Consider the following 9,943-nt stretch of genomic DNA (forward strand, 5'->3'; position numbering starts at 1 on the left):
GTGTTGTATGGTTTCCACAATGTTTTTACTATTGAAATCAGGTGGAAATTGATATTTAGTTGATAATATTTAGTTGATATATAGTTGATATTCAGCTGTTCTTTCCAGTGACCACTGAGAATTAGAAAATCATCTATCATGAGATACCTTAGATTTATCTTTTTTTTTAATTTTTTTTTTTTAATTTTTTAATTTTTTTTAACACAGATAGCAACTGCTTGCAACATCTCAGACTATTCAGGAGGAGTAAGAAATCTGACTCTACTGGGTTTAAATTAATTTTAATTATTCATGCCTCTTTCAAATTCCACAGCTCAAAATTATGAACTGTAATAAAAAAGAGAGATTAGTTAAGACAGGAGTCAATATGACAATAAGAAATGAAAGTACAGACATCAGAACATGCAAAAACAGGATACCAATTTTCCACTCACCGATGCTGGGAAGGGGCCAACAGGAAATACTGCGGATTGGTTTGACAGATAAACTAGCAGTAAAAAAAAAAAACAACACAAACCCACAACACAACAGAGGCATCCCTCTATTGCCTTTTCTCTCAAGCTTCAAGTTTTTGCCTGTTTGAAGGAGGATACTGTGGTTAAAATGTATGACTGCATCACATTATTCAAGAAAAAAAAAATCCTCTTTCTCCTAATATTTTCTGTTACCTTCACACCTGTCGTGGCTTTCCCACCTAAACACTATAGATTAGTACTAAAACATCTTAACCACTTCCTGAGGGGGAAGGATATGCAATGTTTTTCAGATGACAACTATCTGTTTTCAAAACTGCTGGCTTCAAAACAGCCCCAGAAAGTAATCATGGCAAAATCTGTATAACTAACCTTGCTAAGATTTTCCTTCAAACCCTCAGTCTTGCACAGGATGTGACCTTTCTATAGTGTCTTTATGTCCAGCAGAGCTGTGGGTTAGGTCCCAGAAGCATGCAGTGAAGTGTGGAGAACCACAGTTGTCCTGACTGTTTCCTATGCATCTCAAGGACCAGAAGGATATGTGGAGCCAGCTAGACTATGAATGTACCTCAAAACAATCTCCCTACCAGCCCACTTAAGCAGGACATACCTCCCTTTTGCAATTTTAGTGCAATCTTAGTGACTCAGTCACTCAATATCATTAGGATAGACTGCTTTTACAGCACCTAATTTCTACTTCATTTCTTCCTTTCCTCTTTGGCTGGTGAGCAAGTAAGGTAGAGCCCAGCACCCCAGCCTCCTTCTCTCCCCAGACATGGTGCTTTCCTCAGCAGTTCTTTAGCATCCACCTACTAGTGGGATAGCTGCTCGATCAGAATGAACCGTGTGGCATAGACAGTGATGAAGCAGTGAGCTGCCCTGCAGCATCCCTGTGAGCAGTGATCCTTTTTGCTTCTGTGGCTATTCTCACCTAATCCTGTTCTCAGTTCAAAAAAAAGACAGAGATTTTGGAAAGGGTCCAGAGGAGGGCCACAAAGATGATCAGGGGGCTGGAGCACCTCCACTATGAGGACAGGCTGAGGGAGTTGGGTTTGTTCAGCCTGGAGAAGAGAAGGTTGCAGGGTGACCTCATTGCAGCCTTTCAATACCTGAAGGGAACTTACACCCAGGAGGGGAGTAAACTCTTTGAAAGGGCTGACAATAGCAGGACACGGGAAAATGGTTTTAAGTTAAAAGAGGATAGATTTAGGTTAAATGTTAGGGGAAAGTTCTTTACTAGGGGAGTGGTTAGGCCCTGGAACAGGCTGCCCAGGGAGGTTGTAGATGCCCCGTTCTTGGAGATGTTCAAGGCCAGGTTGGACGGGGCCCTGGGCAACCTGATCTAGTAAAGGTGTATGTTTTGTGGCCCTGCTAGGCAGGGGGGTTGGAACTACATGATCCTTGAGGTCCCTTCCAACCCAGGTCATTCTGTGATTCTGTGATTCTGTTCAGCCTGGAAAGGAGAATGCTCCAAGGAGAAATGAGTGTGAGAGCAGGGAGGGAAAACATAGCAAAAGGTTCAATGCACTGGATGATGCCCACATTTCACAGAATCATAGAATCACAGTGTATGGAAGATTGGTAATCACAGCCTGAACCTCTGATTAATCAGCTGAGGCAAGTGTTGGGTCAGCTGCAAGAGCACAGGTGAAAGTAATGGAGCTGTGCTCCCAGGAGGGGTGGAGCTTGACTCCACCTCCTCTGAGACCTCATTTAAGGGCTGACCCTCACGGAGGCAGTATCTCTTGGAGATCACTCTTCAGTGAAGACCGCCCCAGCTTCCTCAGCAAAGGTATCACCACTGGTGAGTTTCCCTCTTGCTTATAACCTTTTGTACATTTATTACCATCTTTGTTAACATCTGTATATTTACCACCTATACACACAGAATCACAGAATAGTTAAAGTTGGAAATGGTCACTGGAAGTTACCTGGTCCTGTACCCTGCTCAAACAGGGATATCTGAAGCATGTTGTCCTGGATCATTTCCCAGCATCTTTTGAAGACCTCAAGGAGAGAGATTTTCTTTTATCTCTCTGGGCAGCCTTTTCCAGTGTTCCATTTGGAATAAACCAATTGAACAATGCCATCCCATGCTTGAAACACAATTGCCATGGTACCACAGACAAGGCTTTTTCAGGCCTACAATGCCTGAGCATATTAGGAATGCCCTTCTCCAGTCACAGCTGCAGACTACACTGATATCCTCTGCAGCTCATGTACAAATATGAAAGATCTCTGCTCCCACCTCTCCCACATTCCCTTCCCACTGTGATTTGGTATGGGCTGCTTATGTTTCTCTGGGGCAGACCTGCTGGAAAGGAGCTCTGTGGAGAGCAATCTAGGTGTCACGGTGGATGAGCTGGCTATGAACCAGCACTGTGCACCTGGGGCCAAAAAAGCCTGGGCTGCATCAGGAAGATCATTGCCAGCAGTTTAAGAGAGGTAACCCTCCTTCTCCACTCAGCCCTGGCAAGGCCTCATCTGGAATACTGTCCAGTATCTTGATCTTGTAATACAAGAGAGACACGGAGCTCCTGGAATTGTGGGAGGACCTGCTGGACCTGCTGCTGGCAAAATCTTTGCTAATGAGAAATACTAGTTGGTCTTCTGTGATACCATATTTAAGAAATGGAGGAAAATGCATAGCAAAACAGCTAGGAAAAGGAGTGAGAAAATGTGAAACAACTCTGTAGAAACCAAGGTCAATGAAGAAGGAGAACGGACTAAGTGTTTCAAGTGCTGGAGTAGAGGTGATCCTGCAGCCTGTGGTGGACCATGGTGGAGCAGGCTGTGTCCCTGCAGTCCATTGTGTACCATCACAGAGCAGATAGATATCTGCGGGCCTTGGAGGACCCCATGGAGGAGCATGTGGATCTGAATTCAAGGAGGTTGCAGCCAATGGAGATCTCAGGCAGAAGCAGCCTCTGGGACAGAACTGTGGCCCATGGAGAGGAAACCTTGGTGGAATATGCTGCCACTCATGTGGAACCCATGCTAGAATAGTCAGTTCCTGAAAAATAGATGGTATGGCATGGACCCATACTGGAACAGTTCTTGAAGAACTGCAGTCTATGGGGAGCTCACAGTGTATCAGTTTGGGAAGGACTAGATTGTGTGTGAGTGGCCCCACAATGGAACAGAGGATAAAAGTAATAATGAAGAAAAAGCATTGATAAAAACATCACTGACTGACTACCACCCAAAGCATATTTGTCCTTGTCCCAGTGGGACCTCCCATAAGGGGCGCACTGAGGTGCCGGTACAGCTAGCGTCTGGGAAAGGAAAGTTTTCAATATCCATTTCACATTGTTTTAATTCTCTCCTGAGCCCAGCATGCCCCCCTTTTCTGTGAAATGTCCCTGTGTGCTTTACCATTTCCTCTTACTGGGGCAGTGCCTGTCTCCCTTTGTGCTACATTGGGGTTATATGGGGGGGAGATTCTCAGGAGGGTCCCATTGATTAGTTCCTTTTTCTAATTCCTCTCCTTCCTGGTCCGGGCCTTTTTCTTTTTACTAATAACAGGCTGATTTCTTGTATCCAACAGGCTGAATATTCCGTTTCCTCCTTCAAAAAGGAGTTTTGTTCTTTACATATAAATTCGAGATCTGACAAACCCAACCTTCATCAGATCCATATTTTGGCCAAATATTGATTTTCCCTGTAGTGGATCTCTAGGCCATATCTAACACAACATTTAAACATCTTTTCCCTATCCTTTTTCCTGGTTTTGGGATCATTTTAACCTGTCCTCCAACTTATACACTAACCACCAATGATTACAGTATTTGATGAGGGTGTTCTTGCTTAGAGTCCCTCCTGGTTCCCCAGTAATATCCCTCCAATGTGCTAATATACATCCTAAGAGATTTTTTTAGGTATCTCTTTCCCTTGTGTTTGTACACACACAAGGAGGGGGAACAATGGTTCAAAACAAATTTTGTAAAGTTAACATGTTAAAGCGGAGGTAACACAACCCTATTGTTTCTCTAATCTGGATCATTATCACACTTAAACTGCAGTATTTTTCTACAACAAAAACAACAGGTTCTCGATACTAATTGTGGTTTGCCTTTTGTGGACTTTTTCCACCACCCGATTCCATATGCACTTCACTATTATGTGCGTTACAATTGCCACAATACTAACAACAATTAATAAGACAAAAACATCATAACAAATACAAAAACATCGTAACATGTGAACATAGAGACCTTTCGCTTCATCCGTCCCTGGCCGTTTTCCTCGCAGGAGGACGGAACCGTGGGTCGGGACTCTGCACTCACCCCGCAGCTGGGCTGCGTCTCACTCACAACCACACTCACACAGACTGCACAAGACCGGTCTTTACACAATTCAAGGTACAACATTTCTCAGAAAATATCAAAGTTGTTGGTTCAACACTTACAGTAACAAGTGCTAATAAGAGATGTTAATAATGGCCAAATACACAACAATTCCTGCTAATACAGCTAAGAAAACCCAGGTTAACATTGACAGAGTATCCACTATACTTTGTCACCAACCAACCCCTTAAGGGGGAGCAAAAGTAGCTCTCCTCATGCATGCATGGTAATCCCGGTGGGACTTGAACCCACAGCTGAGACTGCCTTAGTGGGACCCAAACCCACATTTAGAGCAGCTCAGACTGCTTCAGTGGGACTTAAACCCATGATTGAAACGAATCAGAGACAACTTCAGTGGGACTTGAACCCACAATTTACACGGCCTCTGATCGTGATTACACAACCAACCACCCAGGCCCTTTACCAAAGGGGAGAGCTTGACAGCTCACATCTCCTGCGTAGGACATCTCCTCACGACTTATGGATTCCCCGTTTCCCAGTTTCACATACCTGGTCCACCGATAGATGGTCCTTGTCTGCTCCTGCAGTGATCAGATGAGGGAAGGGAGTCCTTCAGAGAAATCTTGGGGTGTGCCAAAGGTGTCCCCCCTCTCAGCCGGTCCTGCAGCCGAACAGAGAGGGTCCCATCTGGGGTGCCAAAACAACTTGCGGAATAAAACTCTATAATCCAGAGATGGGTTATAAAGCAGGTATGTTTACTCCAGTGCCAGGTGCAAGGGGAATAACTCCACCAAACTTGCACACTGACTTGTAAAATCGTGACACAGATATAGGTATGTCTAATACATAGTCAATAATTTCTCAGAATTCTAAATACATAGTCAATGATTTCTCGGAAATCTAATACATATTCAATAGTTCTTTAGCATGCAGACCCCCTCTTGTCTTTAGCATGCAGACCCCCTCTTGTTCTTATCAGGGGGATGCAACTCCTCTTCTGGTATTTACAGTATCTGTTCTCCTACTTGCCTGATGTTGTCCATGATGTCTCACTCCTTATCTACATCCTCCCTGTTCTCCCAGGCCCCTTGTTTCCTTTACTTGTTACCTTTAAGTCTCCTTTACTTGTTTCTATAAACTACCTTAAACTATCCCCCTTTTAGCCCCCCCTTTATTCCGAATTTCAGCAGAGCATCTGTTTCCTGCTTCACTGTTCAATGGCAGCAAGAGAGCATCCATGGAGCTTGCAGTTTATTCTATCCAAGTTGTTGACTTTGAGGATGCTCTTAGGAACTGTTCCTCCAGATGGTCAGCAGAAAAAATGCAGTTCTCTTCAGAACAGAAAGAACACTTGACCTATGCTTCCTGAAGGCTGCTAAACCTCCATGAAAAAAGCAGAAGGAAAAGGAGGTGTAGTTGCTAGGGAGTGAAAAGTTTGTATTGGTCAAAATTGTTTATCCAGAGCTATACTGACAACAGAACTTTTAATTTCTGAGTGGGTGCAGAAAAACTCCACTCATACCTATTTTCTATCTATGCCTCACAACCAGATACTTCAGCAAAGCTGGGAGAGCAACCCCACCTCTCAACTAAATATCGGCCACAGCAATACAGAGGCAAGACTCACAGTATCACAGTCTTGTGTGAGTTGGAAGGGACCTTAGAGATCATCGAGTCCAATCCCCAGGATTCGAGCCTCCTGTGTAGCAGAGCGGCACTTCTACCACTTGCGACACAAGGGGGATTCGAACCTGGGTCTCCAGTGTTGCAAAGTGGCGTCCTTAACCACTGCACCACCGGAGGGAGGAAGAGCACAGAATCGTTTGCAGGAAGGATGGATGGCTCAGGGAGCATCCCATCTGTGTATTTAATACCTGCACAGAGAGTGTGGTTGGGAGGAAGAAGCAAGAGAACGGCAGCCTCTTCTCAGCAGTAGAATGATGTCAGGGATCAGCATGCAGATGTGTCAGTAGCCAAGGCACAGGAAAGAAAGCAGAGGCATGAGAATGGTAGGCTTTCCTGATTGGCCTCCAAAGTTAAGAGTTAACCTCAGGAGTGTGTTCTCTCAAGTGCCAACAGAGGCAGCCATTGCATGCTGTGGGACCCATGAGTAGATGTGCTGTGTCTTCCTGAAAGCACAACTTTCCTCTAAGGTCTCCTGTCTGTCCATTCTGTTGCTGAAAAGGCACAGAGCAAGTATGCAGCTGGTCTCATGGTGTAAAGGTGAGCACTCTGGACTCTGAATCCAGCGATCTGAGTTCAAATCTCAGTGAGACCTCTACTTTTGGGCTCCCACAGCTTTGCCCACAGCTGACATTCACCTAGGTCTGAAAGTGAACTTCTTCATGCATTCCAGTCATCCTTCCTGCTCTCCTTCCTTCTCTGAGCTTTTAGCCATGCAATAGTCTTCCCCCGGCATTGTCCCCCCACACCTGTCTAGCTTAGTGAGCACAGGCCCTGACCCTTCTTTGTTACTTTCTGATTGATGGCTGCTCCCTTGTGAGGGAAACCAGCAGTATGCCACTGTATCCCACAGCAGGTGAGGTGCAGACCCTGCAGTGCAAGGCCTGCTCACGGCATGGTCGAGAAGAGGAGGCTGTTCAGAGCCATGTCTGGGTGTATGTAGTTTATTCCAACGAGACAGACTCCTCAACATCCCTGGAAAGCCCATTCCCACCTTTGACCAACCTCAAAGAACATGAGGAATACTGTGTGTAGTGTTCTGTGGATTCCCACTGATGCGCATTGCTTTTTGTCCCCTCACAGGGGCACCACTGAGAAGAGACTGTCTCTCTCGTGCTTCTTCTTCCAGTCCAACCTCCCTCTGGAAGTATTAAACACAATTTTTCTATGCACATCACACTCACCGTTATGTATAAAGGCTGTATACGTGGAGTAATGAAGTTTCAGGCACAGCTGGAGGCGAGTGACCAACCAGATGCCTGCAGTTCTCTCCTGTAAGTAAATGGTTAGTGTTTTTACAGGAGTGACCCCGTAGAGGGTACGTCTAGCAGAGTAGACACCATCTCACGATTTTGGATTACAATCTCAGATGTATGATCTGATTTATACATGGTCCTGTGTAGAGCTAGGAGTTGGACTTGTTGATCCTTTTGGGTCCCTTCCAACTTGGGATACTGCATAGTATATGATCCTATGATCCTTCCCCGAGGTTTACTCACACTCAGACTGGCCGGCTTTGCTCTGCACATTCATTTCCCTGGCCTGAGGCCTTGGATGCACTCTACTGTAGAGGAACTGAGAGCAGCGTTCCATATCCTAAAGGCTCTTTGCTCTTTTATATCACAAGGATCCTGAGATGGACGTCCATAACCATGCTCCTTGGTGAAACTGACCAAGTAGTGGTGCGTCTTCCAGCCTGGGAAGGGAGCTTGGGCTGCACAGTGTAGAGGCTGTTGGAAGCCATCAAATCGTGGTTCAGAAGCAAGATCAAAGGGATACCGGCGTCCGTCCCCGAAACTAACCCAGAATCAAATTGACCTGTTTTGCTCAGCACACTGATCCCACTGTCCAGAGGCCTGAATGTCCTGCTTTTGAGAAGGGAAGAGGGCAAGGAGCCAAACCCTGAAGGCTCTTTGTTGTGGGCCAGGGATGCAACATCCCATTCCACGCATTTCAAAGTACAAAGGCACATGGGATCAGCCACCCAGTGCACCTATCAGTCACTGTGATGCGGAAGAGCTGGGGAAAACCCTGAAGTGCAGTCACACACTAGTCACGTAGCTGTGGAGTGCAGAGCTTCTGGACTCGTTCCTCCCACTGCCCTGCTTTCCTCATCAAGGTCATTTCAAAGTTCTGTGTGCTGTTCCTGAAACAAATAGCATTTTACACATTCTGGTCCTGCTGCCATCCAAAGCCTTTCCTTTTCATGGCTGGTGCAGAGCTTGAGTTACTCATGCTGGAGTGGAAAGGGCCTTTGGAGATGATCTACTCCAACCCACTGTGTGTTGCAGGCCCATCTAGATGAGGTTTCTAGGTGGGATACGTCACCCTTTGTTGATCTCACCCACTACATGGGTGTTTTCATCTAAGTCCTGGCCCTAAATGCACTCTACTCCTTCCATTTCCCTTGCTGATGCATTTACCTATTGCCCCCTTTTGTGAAGTAAGAGGCATGTGCCCACCAAATAGGAACTCATTCACCTGAGAAGGGGCTGATGTACTGGCCACCACAACTAACGCGGGGCTCTCTCTGAAGACCTTTACATGCCCACAGGTGAGGATTCCTGTGCAGCTTCTCCTGCTCCCAAAGGGGCCATCTTCCTCCCCCAGCACTTCAGTTCCAGCTGCCAGGGGACATTAAAGCATTCCCTCTCCTCCTCAGAGCCACAGTGCCGTTTGATTTCTTTCCCAGGACACCCCAACGTGCAGGTGATGCTAGAGAACTACCGGGGGAGATTCTGTCTTCTCTGGTCAAAGGCATCAAGACCAGTCTGTTCTGATCTAATCTCTCTCTGACTCAAGTGAATATACTCTCCATTCTCCGCCATGCTTTCCATCTCTCTTTGCTGGCTGGCCAAAGGAACAGATTCTTCTTTGGAGAGGATGCTGATGTGTATCATGCACGAGCAAAGTGTTATTTCCTGAGAGGTAGTGTTGCAGACACAGTGCAGCAGACCATACAAAACGATGTCACTTGCTGCTACAGTAAAGGACTTTCTCCCTCCTCTGTATCCATTGATAAGAGGGAATCTGCATTAATTAGCTGCATGCGTGAGTAAATCGGAGCGCCAGGAGGAAAACAAGGCAAACAGTCTCCAGTTATGCCACACAAAGTTTTGAATGAGAAGAAACAAATCGTTGCAATACAGATGGGAAGAAAATTGCTTAAAGTCTTCAGAGCAGTAAAGGCAACGATCCGTCCATTTAAGGCTTTTGCTTCTTCCTTCCATCCACCCTCCCTGTGCAGGTATTAAATACACAGACGGGATGCTCGCTGAGCAACCGTCCTTAATGCAAGCCACTCCATGCTCTTCCTGCCTCTCCTGATAGAATACATCACAGAAGCACAATGTGGTTGAGACTAGGAGGAACCACAGCAGGACATATTATCTTTCTCTTGCCTGCGGATGGACTCGCTGCCATGGGAGAGGGCAGGTTCTCCCTCTACTGTTTCCCGTGATAACAGGTATGCTGAGGGCA

The 9,943-nt window shown here is 46.0% G+C and overlaps 1 non-coding gene across 1 annotated transcript; it reads left to right on the forward strand.

Moving 5' to 3' along the window:
• Positions 1–6,986: 6,986 nt before the first annotated feature.
• Positions 6,987–7,058, forward strand: TRNAQ-CUG. The gene has a single exon. It is a non-coding gene; the product is annotated as a tRNA-Gln (tRNA).
• The last annotated feature ends 2,885 nt before the right edge of the window (positions 7,059–9,943 follow it).

Source organism: Coturnix japonica, chromosome 10, assembly GCF_001577835.2.
Source record: "Coturnix japonica isolate 7356 chromosome 10, Coturnix japonica 2.1, whole genome shotgun sequence".
NCBI lineage: Eukaryota > Metazoa > Chordata > Aves > Galliformes > Phasianidae > Coturnix > Coturnix japonica.